This window comes from Pholcus phalangioides, unplaced genomic scaffold (assembly GCF_987345545.1).
Source record: "Pholcus phalangioides strain wild (caught in Gottingen) unplaced genomic scaffold, Ppha-v1.0 ptg000014l_1, whole genome shotgun sequence".
In the NCBI taxonomy this organism is placed as follows: Eukaryota; Metazoa; Arthropoda; class Arachnida; order Araneae; family Pholcidae; genus Pholcus; species Pholcus phalangioides.
The window spans coordinates 13,725,589-13,741,061 of record NW_028301607.1 but is presented as its reverse complement, the minus strand read 5'-3'; the positions used below and the strand labels follow the sequence as shown (position 1 = coordinate 13,741,061).

Sequence of the window (15,473 nt, the reverse complement as noted above, 5' to 3'; positions counted from 1 at the left end):
TATTTTGTGTTAGGATTTTCGATTTCTTTTGATAGAAACTTTTTAGGTGCAGTGCACACTGATATACATTTGTTGAACACAAAACCGGTGGTATTGATTTCAGAAATTTTACTAATCAATCTTTTCAGTATGTGCTGCACCTTGGTGTATATTGATCTTGTTTTGGGGATTGGTTATACTAATTGAAAGATTGCACAGTTGCAAGCTTAACCTTGTTAAACCAGAGCCATACTTGTGTCAAGGCTGGCCCAATAGTCATTTGCAAATCTTTGCTTTCAGTATTTTTCTCCCGATATAAAGAAGCAGCATTAGCTGGTTACACACTAGCCTAACTGGTGTATATTTGCTTTCAGAACTCTAGTCAAAGAACGCAAAGTCACGTCAGAGTACGGCCAGGCTGACTGGGAGGAAAGCGGTACACTTGGCTTGGAAGCTAGAAGGTATTGGTCTTTCAACTAGCCTTCTATCTTCTAACATTTGGAGAACATCAGGGTAAAGCAACCACACCGCTTGCCCATGACCAACCTTGGACCATATTGAACCAGTCTTGATAAGTGTGTCCCTGGCTTTAGTAATGTGGACAAGCAAGATGAATTGGTGGCTTGCTAGGACCTGCTTGTTAATGGTACATAGAAGTGCAGCAAAAAATTTCGAAGCATCTCTTCTGGGATATGGGGAATTTCTCAGAGGAATGTTTGACATGGGGTACATGTGTGATTCAGTAGTCTAATCCTGTTATAACAAACTCCAAGGGACTGAAGAAATCACTTCGTTATGAAGGATTTTCAGATTTCATGAATTTTAAGTCTCTTTAAAAAAAATTGTAGCTGAATGTGTGATTTTGAAGGAAAAATGCATTTATATTCTAGAGATCGTAGTTCCCAAACTGTTTGTTCCATCACCCTTTTCATGAAATTTTGTTTCTCCCCTTCAAGTCAACCCATAGAATTCTATACTAAATCCATTCCATCTGCCTTCCCGGTGGGCGATATTGCCCACTTTGGGAGAGAAACTGTTCTAGATGAAAAAAATTCAAGTGACAATATTCGGCACATAATTTTTTTTGGATAAGTATTACTCCCAATAATTGCACGTGTATATTTTAGAGGGAAGTTTTTACATCCAAAAGCATGTGCGGATTCCCCAGTCTTTTTCGTATGAGTGGGTTGTTGACTGGCACATTTCGGGAACGAATGTCCTGGGAACCATGTATGTTTCTATAAAAATGTCTTGAAGGAAGACAATTGCATCTACATCTTGAATATTTGAGTTTTTTTTTTTTCTATGGGATCCTATATAACTGCTATTTGAAATTCCAACAGTCTAATTTTTCAAAAATATTGGAGTAGATGGAGATATGGACATATTTCTAATGCCACATTGTTATGAACTTTCAACACCTGAGTGATGCAAAGATTCAATTTCTGTTGCAGGGAATAGTCATACCCACGACCTCTCGCTTGTAGAGTGAGCGCACTACTTTCTTTCAAACCAAGCACAACTTGGTCTTAAGCCAATAGCCATATCAGGCTGAAAACACCGGTTCTTATCGGGATCACTGAAGTTGAGCACACTAGACTACGAATCTCAATCTTTCCTTCTTGCTTTGGCCTGGCCCATCCCTTTCAGCGTGCACTAGCTCTATGGAAAGATTGATATTCGTTTCCTTTGTAGTCTGGTGCTCTCACCCAGCAAGTGAAAGGATGTGGGTTCATTTCCCACAGAGCCAGCTGAATTTTTCCTGTATTGGACGGCTTTTATATGAAAGGAACCTAGCATCATTAAATCAAAACTGAGGAAAAAAGGCCATTTTAAGTTTCTTTTGATTCAGTTCTCTTTTCAGTTTGGTAGTTGGTTCAAGTACACACAGATGGCATCACAGCCTATGTTTCTTGGTTCTACTTAAAGTCCCACCACCACTTGTGCTGCTTGGTTCATTTTTGCAAAATTTGTTTTAGGGTTTTGCTGATGGGTGGGGGGTCAAACATGGCTAAAAATTTGCTGACGTAATACATGAACGGCCCCAAATATGAAATATTTTTAATGCACTTACCAAAGATTTCATTTCTTTTCAAGCCATAGAAGGAAAAAACACTTCTTCCCCAACAGTTCAAGTGAAAATACGAAGCTGCTGCATGCACATAGTACCTACTTAAACAAATGAGATCCTATTCCATTTTACCATTGGTAAAAGGGCCTTTATGTTATCACAGATTCTAAAGTACTGCACTTTATACTACATTTAACTCTCATTTAAACGGACTTTAACATCTAGGGTCCTTCCCGTAATTGTAAAATAGCTGTTATAACATTGAAGTACTGGTTTTTTTTTTTACCTGATGTCGATAGAATCACTCATATTTGCACACACATTAAGGTCACTTGTCTGGTCATTAACATGCTTGCTCACGCTCTGTAAGTCACTCACTGACCTAGGTCCCTCGCTTAATGGACATATTTATTGAGAGTTATACAAATTTTGCCGCCCTTTTCCCCATTCTATTAAGCTTCTTCGCCACTCGTTCCTCAAATTTGCTTCCCCGGACTATAAGTCCCCCTGTAAATACACCACTGATCAAGTCCCATGTATCGACACGAACCAAAAAAGTGTCCTTTAGTGGAGGTTTCATTGTAGAATGATCGTGTTTCTCATGTTACTCGCAAGAGAGTGGTAAACGTACCTTCTGGAATCAACAGGTGACGTAGAAATTCCCAATTTTTTACAGCGGACCCCTGTAGGCCTTATTTTTTTATTTATCTATCAAATTTACTGATTTATTTTATTTTACTCGAGTCGCCCTTGGGGCTCCGCGGAGCAACAGTTGAGAACCGCTGTTCGAAACCAGTTTCCCAACCTTTTTTGTCCCCGCCCCCTTCTTCAGAAAAATTTTTTTCTCCCATCGCCTCCAACAAAATCTAACCCATAGGGTCCTACGTTATATCCGCAGCTTCTACCGTCCCCCTGGAACATTCCATCGCCCACGTTGGGAATCACTGCTTTAAGCCATGTATAGTAAACCATTGACCCGCTGACCAAATGTGGCCCTGAAGGTTATCTGATGTGGCTTGCCCCCTCAAACCTAATTTTGTAAAAATGAACTAAGCCGCACATTTTTACAAATCGTTTAAATGACCCGTGGTACGATTCCAGAGCGTTTAAGTGGCCCGTGGCGCATTTTCAGATCACTGAAGTACGCCTCAAAGATCACTTACGTAACCCGCGACACTGTTCCATAACACTTGAACGATCCGTACCACATTTAGAGATCCCTTGAGTGACATGTGGCACAGTTTTAGAGCACTTAGCGGCCCTACATCAGTCAATTTACACGCGGAACATTCCCAGATTACTTGTGTGATCCATAGCATAGTTATGGATCACTTGAGTCAAGGGCGTAGCGAGGGGGGAGGACTTGGGGGTCTGGTCCCCCCCCCCCCCGAAATGTGAGAAAATGACCGAAAAAAGGGAAAAAGATGGCCAAATCCATTGTTCTGTCACTTTGGTCCCCCCCCCCGAACGAAATTTCTGGCTACGCCCCTGACTTGAGTGATACGTGGTACAGTTCCAGAGCACTTACGCGGCCCGGACACATTTCCAGAACACTTGAAGGATCCGTGAAACATTTGGAGATCATTAAATTGGCTGTGTAAGGGACTTATCAATAGGGAGAATGTTAGTTCAGGTGCCCAATAACTGTTGAAAGATTTTTTTCGTTTTTGGCGCACTGAATAATATGCCATTAAGAATATTTCATATCTTCATAACGGGTGGTTGATGACGTAAGCATCATCAAAACGGAAATCCCCTCCCCCAACGATGCTGACGTAATACTTCTTAAATCCGAGATGAAAGGGCGAAAGAATTTTTTGTTAGGAATTGTTTTCATAAGTCGTGGGGGGGAGGGTCATGACCCAAAAGGACAGGGTTTCAGCTTGGGAGCCCGGGTCTGGGGGTGAACTATCTCTGCAGTCCTTCGTAACTACTAGTCCTAATGAACTACCGGTCGGAGGACTGAAGCTAAGGACCGCTTCAACTACTAGTAGTTAAGAGGTACTATATACTACCAGTCCTTAAGGTCACGTGACGTGAAACAGTAGTTAGAGGGGGAGAAAATTTTTGGTTTCGAGAGTAACAGATCTCTAACCAATCGGGATGCCGTTTGAAGTCTACAACTACTACTAATTATTTAACAATCGTTTTTCCGCAGTGGGTTGTGGCAGCGATTTCATGTTTACAAACAAACATGTTGTAAACAAACTTTTTTTTTCCGAGGGACTCGCCATACATTTTTTTGTCACCCGTGTTTTGCAATTTTTTTCACTCTAATATCGCTGGCTAGTTTAATTATTTTGTAAACGTATGAGGACGTTGCATTTTTCATCTTGCGACTTTTTTTTAGAATAAGATTCAGTATATAATAATAGTCAAAGTATTTTTCTTGTCCGAGCTCATGGACCCCACTTTTGGATGCTTGAAGAAGCGAGTACAGAGGCGTCGGAAATGTTATGTACATGTGGGTGCTTGGCTTGACCTTTACGTGGAAAATTTTGATTTCTGGATGAATTCTGGGGGGTGCTCAGACCAGTGGTACAGAATACTGTGGGTTCTCAGGCACCCACGGCTCCGACGCCACTGAGCGAGTATATGGGACCCCAGCTGCATATAAGTGGGTCGCATACTGATGAAATCAAAATTTGAAAATAAAAAATTCTTACAACAAAATGTAAGATTTTAAATTAAGGTTACCGGCACTAGTTGAGCCTATGGCCGTAATGTGCCTTTTCGGGGCAGACTTTCCCTTTTTTTTTGGGGGGCCCTCTTCTTGAAAGGGTTATTATGCAAAATAATTAGATTTTTGGGCCCCCTATTCACCTCGGGAGCCCTACTTGAGGCCCCAGCTGAATACTATTTTTAATATTGAGTGCCACTTTTTTTTTAAAGACCAATTTGTTAAATGATTTTTTATTATCCATTTTTATTCCTTTTAAATTCATTGAAACAACGAATTGCAAATTCTTTTTGGAGCAACTAAAATAATAAATTATTGATAATTTATAATTAAAAGAATTAACTGCCTTGCTGCATATTGTAGTTCTATATTTTAAACTATGGGTTTATCCTCAGTATTAAAAAATATTATCAGAACATGATTTTTTATGAATGAGCACTTACCTGTTAATGCAAGTGAATACTTCAATATTTAAAATATATATACTTCTATATTAAAGATCTTTCATCAATTTATCTGTTTCATATTTAGCTTCCAACAAATAACTTCCCCTGATAACTTTCATTTGATCGTATATTTCATTTCAGTTGATTAGAAGATGAATGATTGATTGAAGTTGATTAATAGAAACATGAATTAAATAACAACTTGCACACATGATTTGTCATACAAAAAACATTTTATTTCAAACATATGTTCATAGAGAGTTATCATAATCACAATTTATTTGTTGTACTTTTCTTAGAAATCGCACCTTTCAAGAATATAATTTTTTGAGATTCATTAACTTTCATCTGCATCTTCAAATGTTGATTTACCTGAAATTAGAAAGAGGAAGAAAAAAAAACACCTTTATTATGCTTATCAATCTTTAAATGTACTGTATATTTGATTTCAAATTATAACAGTCTTTAGTTGCATAAGTAGAGATAATTCGTGCACAATAGCACTTTGTCGACTCGTCACCATTTTATCACAGTAGGATCCAAAATGCATCAACTGTGTTTTACAAGGGAGGCCTGGCATTGCACACAGATGCACTTGTTCATGTGTAGATGTATTTACCTAGGGCTTCACAAATCTTAGGAGCCAACATTGCAAAAAAGAAAATCATACTGACACCTAAAATTTTCTATGCAGATCACAAAATATTTGGAGTTTATATCTGCATCTTCCAATATGTGAAGATCATCACCAAGTGCTGAAAAAGTTGAATATAATTTTTTTTTTACTTTGGATTATTTCTCCTAAAAATATGCTTGGCTGCCAAGAAATTTGGCCGGCGCCTAAAAATTTTTTTCAATTTTTCGAGCCATGTTTCTACCCTAAAATTTTGGTCAGACAGATGAAGTGAAAAAACCTATTGGCACGCAGCTTACTTAATATTTTCACTTTACTTTCAGCTTCGCTCTAAAACACATCCTTAGCAACCTCTTGTGGATCGGGGAACCCTATTTAAATTAACATAGAAATTTTGCAGTGTTGTATGGTCTCGCTAGTTAAAAAGTATGATATTATTTGTCGTCAATTATATTAATTGTTTTAATATTTCCATTCACAAAATTTGCTAATCAGTAAATATGATAATAAAATTTTCAAAGAATTAATATTGCTTTTCAGTTAGCAAAGCTTCTAAAGGTTTTTTTTAATGTCCTCCCTCTCATTTATATAGCCAAGACAAGTTTTTCAACAGTATACATGTTTTTACTTGCACTGGTCAAATTTTGAGTGGTATAGGTAGCCATTAAGAATCGTCTATCTTAATTTCCTCAATTCAATTATGTCAAAAAGAGTTGTTCTTTCAATAGTATCTGAAAAAATTATGATTATAAAGAAAATTACTCATAGCAAGATATTTCTCGAGAAAAACCAATATGGTATGGACTAAAAACAATGCCACCTTTCCCCCCCCCCTGCTTATTTTGTTTTTGCACATATAAAATGAGTTGCTGAAATTACAATAATTTCAGAGGGAAGTATGTTTCTGTTAAGTTTTGTATTGAGAAATATTCAAGTGATTTTACAGTTTACAATTTTTATGAATTTTCTCAACTTAAAATTGAATGTGTATAAAATAGGTTTTTTATTCATCATGCAACATAAATGAGACACTGAAATACATTTCATAATAAACATGTGAATTTATGTAATACAGCCTCTCCGAAACGCTATTATGTCTGTGATCTGATATAACGCCAAAATTCTTTGGGTGGGATGGTGGCATTAAATCGGGGTTTGACTGTATTTGTTCCACTAGGGTTGTTGATACAAATGAAATCAGTGAAAATGATGCGACATAATGTTAAAATTTATGTCATTAAATCATGCATGGAAATATTTAATTTTACATGAAAATAATAATGGAAACTGTTGCTCAAAGTCAAATACAAAGAATTAAAATTACCTTTGTTTGCTCTGGTAGAATTGTTTAACCTTGAAAACCTTCACATAACTTCGTAGCTACCTCAGCCAAGTTCCTGGGAAACAAAATTTTTCAAGAGTTAGAAAAGTCTCACAAATGTATATACAATATATATATCAGCTGTTTACTAACAACATCGTTAAAAAATAAATGCTTGTTAAAAGTTTAAATGTTAAAAGTTTCAGTTCCATAACATGTCAAAATGTTATATTTTAAAGTTCTTAAGAAATGGAAATTTTTTTTCTGTCGTTACCCATACACACAAAATCAAAAACAATTTTTGGCAAAAAATTAAATTTGAACACACACAGCAAGGCCATAACCTAAATACTGAAGTAGTAATATGTTTCAAACACTAATCTGCTTCCTTTCATTATAATGTATATACCTCAACACTAAAAACTGTGCCCGAAATTAAAATTTCATTTTTTATATCAACAAAGCAATATAATGATTCTTTATTAAATATTCTTCATCTCAGAGCGAGTTACAGAGTGCAATTTTTCAAGAAATGGCACATGATTTTTTTCTGAAAATTTAACTTTCACTAAGTATTACAATATTGTTCATTTGAACAGTTCAAAATATCAAATCTATATTTTAATCCTTTAGTGCACGAGTTTTACAAAAATTAATATTTAACATTACTGCCAATTTTTACCATGCTTTATTTCAATTTCACCATTACTCATCACAAAAAAATAATTAAAATTTTTGTCATTTAGGTGCTATAATTTATTATCAATGAATTGTAGCTTATTAGTTACTTTGTGTATTGAAGGGAGATTGATCTAAAACACAAATTTTCAATTTCCTTATTTATAGGCGATTATTTATAGCATAGTGATCCAAGCACAATTTTTATTGTGCCAACAATATTCAAATTATTTATTTACACACACTCAATTTATTTAGACATAATTTTTCATTAAAAAAAAATTCATACAGCAAAAAATATAGAATGTAAAATTTCAATCTGATATTATCGTAATTGTAGATTCATGTTTCATTTGCCATGTAAATATTTTCAATACAATCCAAAATATACATAGGCTATTTGATATTTTTCAGCATTACCGAATGGGATCCACTGCCCTATTGATTGCGTGACATTATGTCCATTTATATTTTTAAATAACGCATTTACCGAGCAAAAAAATATTGAGAATATTTCTAAACACTTTTCTTATATAGTTCAATAGCAATAAAATAATTCTTACCTCAGTAATGAACATGCTAGCACTTCGTCGTGGCTTCGATCGCCGATGTCAACATACACGTATAGCACAGGTTTTGGAGGATATAACGATGAATCACTTCAACTTTGATGACACCGAAGATATAATCTAAGTTTTATCTGTCATTATTATCGTAAAAAATATTTTAATTCAAAAAAAAAAACAGCATATTTCATCGCTAAATATCACAGCGAGAGCTCGCGGCCAGAGGCGAAATTTCCTCTTTTCCAAGATGGCCGCCGTGAACTACTTTTCTTGCTGCTTTAGGACTGGTGCTAGGTAGTCCTTAGAAGCGGTCCTAAGTAACTACTAAAAAAAAGTCCTTAGCTTAGAGATAGTATCGAAAAGTCGAACTACTGGCCAGCTAAGGACAAATCGGCGCCTAACTACTTTTTTTCGGCTAAGGACCACAGAGATAGTTCACCCCCTGAATCCTTATAATTTTACTTTTTTTTCTACACTATAAATTAACTGTAGAAGGAGGGGGCGGCGCTCGCCACCTTCCCCCCCCCCCCCATAGAAAATCTGGCTTGGGTTAAGCGAAAGATTCCAGCCTAAGGGGCACGATGTAGGAGCTATGGGGTGCTGGGCAATAGGCAGGAGACACAAAAAAATAGGTCCCGCACTGGTACAGATTTTGTCTCGAGCCGCTCCGATAGCTTACATTCTCGTTTCTGGTATTACAGGCCGTTTATTTTCTCAACGTTTCCGTTGTCGAGATATGATTGAAAAGCGTAATGCCATGTAAATTTTCACTGTGTTAAATTTTGGTGTCTTAACTGAAGTCTGCACTGCCGCCCATGGCCAATACCTTCTAGAGCAGAAGGTATTGCCATGGCCCCCACATCCTGAAGCAGGGCCCCTAGGCTGGGATCTTTCACGGGGCCCCCTTTATGATGAATTTATAGCGTGAAAAACAAAAAAATGATTAAAATCCTACCGGGCCCCAGGGCTGGAGCCTTGTCAGCCCACCCCTTGTGGGGGGCCATGCTGCCGCCCCTTGCACCCTCGCTTTAGCCGCCCCCGATCATTCCCCTGAAATAAAATTAGTCTTTTGGAACGTAGTTTGTTAGCCTTAACATACGTTAGAGTTATGCTTGTGCCATGCTATACCGGTGCTGCCATCAGACTTCAATATTTCAAAGTGAAAATGCTATGATAGAGAGACTATCTCACTAGAATTACATTTTTGTGCGCGATTTAGTCCCGAATCAAACAGTGGATTCATTGGTCATCTGTAAAGCACAGTACTTATTTTGACCCTCTATAGTACCACCCCCTATGATATATTAAAATTGTGTTTGTATTAGGGGGGCCACAAAAGTTTACACTTGTTTGACACAAAAATAACCCCCCCAAGGGAGATTCGGCCCCGAGAAGGCACACTACGGCCGTTTTCAATCCTGGGGTAAGCTGGATCATAGTTAGAATAGCGTCTGCCCTGCAGGCAACTTTGGTTCTTGTATTCTGGGAAATTCGACGTTAATTGTCAAAGCGTGTGAACATGCGCGAGAGAAAATCACAAACACATGTCAATGAAGAGATGTTTTAAAGTGGTGGAAAAATTATACAGAAACGTGAAAAAGGACGAATTTTTTAAAACACAGGAGGGCACTTGAAACACCAAAAAGGAGGGCGTATCTTCCTTTTGTAAGGCGTCTCAAGTTAGGGTTACCACACTTCCAAGCGCATCGGACGTGTTTGGAACTTGTGGGTGCTCGTCTTGATTTTTATATAAGAAATTTGACTTCTGAATCAATTCAGGGTGCTCAGACCCATGCCATAAATTGCCATGCTCCAGCACCCCAGGTTACTTCTTTTGGTCATTCATATGCAGGGCTGTCTTAAGATCATCATGGGGACCCGAGTCAAGTGGTTTTACTGAGGCCCTACCTGGTAAATTCTAAAAAATTTCAACCGGATTTCATTTTTGTGAGGCCCCTCTTCTCTTGAGGCGTCCAGGTGGGCCCATGCGTTAAGACGGCGCTGCCCCGGCTCCGACGCCACTGGTATCTAGTAACCTCCCTTTTCGATTTTCCTTATCTTTCTGAGGAACTTTTTTCCCCACTCTGAAGAATATATCATTGATAAGAGTGTGTTTTTTTAATGGTCCTGTTCTAGTTGGGAAAAATTCTGTTCGGTTTTATTGATCAGTATAGTTAGTTTCGCCATCTATTGCGGAAATTGGGAAAAGGTGTTATTAAGGGGTGCGTGCGGAGCTGTTCTCAATTTTCAAGTGTAGTAACCCTACGCACAAGTAGCGCCGTCTTAACGCATGGCCCAGTGATGCTCTTATGACGGCCCTGCGTATAAGTGACATTCCCAGCGGTGTGTGCATACCCGAGTCCTCGTCTCTCGAGTTTATGAAATCTCCTAACCCACGGATGGGTGCCAACGTAAAATAACGACACACAAAAGAGCCAAAATAATGTATTGACTTTTCTTACAAACAAAAAAAATACAATAATTTCAATACACACTTCAGACTGTGAGCAAAGAATCCGCAAAAAAAAAAAACTGAAATGGCACAAACTTAATTTCTGCAATCTGTAACCATCACATATTATGCCTCCTTTAAGAAAAATAATCGGGGAGAAAAAAAAAAAAGAATACTTTTCCGATCCACTGGAGATAAATACATAAAGCTGCAACAACAACATTCGAACCTGAACAAAAAAAAAACTCTTCTGCGTGATTCTTTCGAACTTTTCTCTAACATCTAAAAACTGAACGAGTGCACTAATATACATTCGATTTATGTCAGGTGAATCCCCTTCGATATAAAATGCTGCAATAACATATACTCCACTCGAGCTTATATTACTGGGAGGGAGAATGAGACGTCGGCTGTCTCCGCCTTGGCAGGGCTGACAACAAGTGTCCTAAACACCAATCTGTCTGAGCAATCCTTCTCCCGCTCCGTTATTTTCTTATGACTTCCATAGGAGTTTAAAAAAATAAATGAGAGATAATTCCCGAATTAATGAAAGAAATAATTCTAGAACTAATGAAAAAAAAATTCCAGAATTGATAAAAGAAATTATTCTAGAAGAGTAATGAAAGAAGTAATTCTAGAAGAGTAATGAAAGAAGTAATTCTAGAAGAGTAATGAAAGAAGTAATTCTAGAAGAGTAATGAAAGAAGTAATTCTAGAAGAGTAATGAAAGAAGTAATTCTAGAAGAGTAATGAAAGAAGTAATTCTAGAAGAGTAATGAAAGAAGTACTTCTAGAATTAAAGAAAATTCCAGAATTAATGAGAGTTAATTCCAGAACAAATAAAAAGAAATAATTCCAGCGTTAAAGAAAGAGATGAGCACAGAATTGATGAAATTCCAGAAGTAATGAGAGAGAGATAATTCTATAATCAATGAAAGAAAATTCCAGAATTAATTAAATAAATTCCTCCAGCATTAACAAAAGAAATTATTCCTGAAGGGAAGAAATGCAGAATTAATGAAAGAAATAAATACAGAAGTAATGAAAGAAATAATTCTAAAATTAATGGAAGGAAATTCTGCAAATACTGAATTATAATGAAAAACTATTCCACAAGTAATGAAAAAAATAAATGCAGAATTAATGAAAGAAAATTTCAGAATTAATAAAAGCTATTCCCAGAATCAATGAAAAAAAATGAATCCAGAAGTAATGAAAGAGAATTGATGAGAATTCTCAAAACAGAGTATTCTAGAATTAATGAAAGAAATAATTTAATCTTTTTAATCTTTGGAAGTTCTCTGTCGTTTTTTAATCTTTAGAAGATAATTATATAATTGCAATCTGCTCCTTTCTCCCTCCAGTAATATAAGCTAGATGCTCTATACCCTTAAAAAACAAATAAGAATACAATAAATAAAACAGGCAAGATCAAGAGCATCGAAAGATGATTTTTCGCTTTTCCAAAACACATTCAATTTCCAATGCAAGCTCGAAACAATTTTTTTTTTAGAGAAAGAAACATGTCCGAACATCGTTCTTTTAAAATTCTTTTTATAAAAAAGGGACAATTCTACACACACACAATTACTAGAAGAAAAAAAAAATGCTTGTGCTTGAATTACGAAAGTTATTGAAGAATAACTCTGGCTGTGTATTTTTGTTACCGATTATTGTACCGAAAGCTCTAGTTCTATGAAATTTTCAAGGGAGAAAAAACGTTTATATATATATTTTCAAAACAATCTCCAGTTTATACTGTCTATATGTTGAGGTTTATTTCCCCCCCACGATAATTGTTGAAAATACAGTGAACATTCAACAACGTGGAGAATTTCAAATATAAAAAAAAATTACAGGCATGGCGCTTTCTTCTATTTAATACGAACAGACATACATTATACAGTCAACTCATTTCTCTAAACTGATTTTTTTTAAACGCTTACGAGAAGCTGCTGTTGCATCGTCATCATCAACGTATCTTTGGTTAGAGCGAGTTTTTTTTTTTAAGTTATAGAATCAAATATTATTTGATAACCTAAATCAATCAACACGTGAAGTCAGTCTCCTGCCGAAAAAAAAGAGAATTGATCGAATGCTTTAAATACAGATTTTCAATGTTTTATCGGGCTGAATTCTATGATAGTTGATCAAATGAAACTTCGAGTAAAGTTATTAGAATGTACAATATTGCAGAATTTATCTATAAGGAAGCCAAGAGGCGCACTTGTGTTTGTTAGAAGTTACTGTAGGTAAGTACACAGAGACGCATCGAACTTATTGAAAAAAATATGAATGTTACGCAGTAAATATGATAAATTCAGTCATTATGCATAATTGTTGAGCATTTTGGTAAGTTTGATCAATTTCCATAAATTAAGAATTTTTACTGCAATTATACATAGTACCCAAGCATCATTGGTAAATTTAATCAGCACTTAAAAACCTATCACTTTTACCGGCAATTATGCATAATACTCAAACGTCACGTAATTGGTAAACATAAATCCTACTATATGATATACTATACACATGTGTATCATACATGTATTGTATCATTATAACTGAGGCCTGACTATATTCAAATATACTAGACTAATTTGGAAATTTTTCTTGTATTTATCAAATTCACCAATTACACTAGGGTATTATGCATAATTCCAGGTGTAAAGGCAATAAATTTCAAGTATTTATCAAATTTACCAATGACACTTGGTTATTATGCATAATAGCCAGTAAGGCTGGGATTACACTATAAAAATGTGATAAAAGATCTTTTATAAATCTAGAAAAAAACAACCAATATGCCTATTGGTTACACTTGCTCGAATGTAAATAATATGCTTATTGGTTGTATTTTCCAAGTTTTATAAAAGAACTTTCTAAAACTTTTATAGTGCAATGAAAGCCTATGCTAGCCCTAGTATCAGAATAATGATAGGTTGTTTTTGTATCAATCAAATTACCCAACGCTGCTTGGGTATTATGTATATTTGAAGGTAAAAGTGATAAATTTATCAAACTTACCAACACAATTGGCGAGTATGCATAATAAGCGATTTCTCACATTTATCGTAACATGAATGTGGTTTTGGTGTTGTACTGTTACAATGACACATTGCGAAAGTTGCACAAAGCCATCGTGGTTAAGCAATTGAGTAAAATTTCAATGCATAAGAATGTTCATCAGGGCTTGACAAATAAAGACACCCAAAAAATTATTTACGAACCAAGCAGGTTTATTGTCCTGATGGCTGGGTCAAGGGGACACCTAATTCACCCATTGCTTATTACAAAATAGGACACCAGAATGAATGGTTGTCCCAAGATGTCAATTTCTTTCCTAGTTGCAGCCTTGTTCATTGGACACCAAAATGGGTCTAGTACCCAAACTGTTTTCTTTCCTAGTTATGGCTCTGTTGGACACCAGAGTAGGTCTAGTGTCCTGATGGCCAGATCAAAATGGTACCTAATTCACCCACTGCTCATTCAAAAGAGACACCAAAATGGATGCTTGGCTCCAGGTGTCAGAATTTCTTTCCTAGTTGCAGCTATCCTGTTAATTAGGACAACAAGAGTGGGGTCTTGTGCCCAGATCAAAAGAAACAGGGCCACAACTAGATTTTTTTTATCTGGGGCAAATACACATTTCAGCACACCTGTGTAATATAGGAGCAGTTAAAGGATGAATTTGGCACTTTACCTAATCCAGCGACCGTGGCAACAGACCCACCTGCCCCCCCCCCCCCAGTTTTAGCCCTGTCAAGGGGCATCTAATTCACACAATATGGGGTGCCAAAATACTTTCATAGTAGTGGACATGTCTAATGGACACAAGAGTAGGCCCACTGCCTTGATGGCCATATAAACTGGTACCCCTAATTCATCCATTGTTCATTCAAAATATAGAATGTCAATATATATATATATATATAAATATCTTTTTCTCTTAGTCGCAGGTCTCTCTGTTGGCCAGAGTAGTGTCCTGATTGCATGACCAAATGACACTTAATTCACCCATTGCTTATTCAAAATGGGTGCTTGTCCCATGTATCAGAATTTCTTCCCTAGTTACATGTCTGTTTGTAGGACACCAAAGAGGATCTAGTGCCCCGATAGCCCAATTCAGCCATTGCTCATTCAGAATGGAATGCCAAAATATATGCTTACCCCAGGTGCAAGAATTACTGTTATAGTTGCAGGCCTGTTCTTTGGTCACCAGAGTGGGTCTAGTGTCACTTATAATTCATCCATCACTCATTCAGAATGAAATGCCAAAATGGATGCTAGCCCCAGGTGTCAGAATTTCTTTCCTAATTATGGTTCTATCCATTAGACACCAGACACCTGGAATCTGCCATACAAACTACTATGGAGAAGGAATCATTATATCTACTTTATCACAAAATAACCTGATTCTATAGATTTAAAACAGACTTTTCAAAGCTTAGGTCTCTCTAACAGCTCTCATTTTCTTATCAATTAATAACTAAATTAGGTTTGAGATCGCAGGCCATGGATTGAGCCTACATGAGCCAAAGTATGCTTGGTTATTTATGGTTGATGGCTAAATGCAACTTACTCAATATAGCCCCCCCCCCCCCCATTGTAACGAACCATTCAGAGTCAGTTTTCACAGATGGTAT

At 36.5% G+C, this 15,473-nt stretch overlaps 1 long non-coding RNA gene across 1 annotated transcript; it reads right to left on the bottom strand.

Moving 5' to 3' along the window:
* Positions 1-5,338: 5,338 nt before the first annotated feature.
* On the bottom strand, positions 5,339-8,808 carry LOC149078193 (uncharacterized). Its single transcript, XR_016193888.1, has 3 exons — positions 8,373-8,808; positions 7,135-7,207; positions 5,339-5,548 (listed from the first exon to the last, which is right to left on the bottom strand). It is a non-coding gene; the product is annotated as an uncharacterized LOC149078193 (long non-coding RNA).
* Between the last annotated feature and the right edge of the window lie 6,665 nt (positions 8,809-15,473).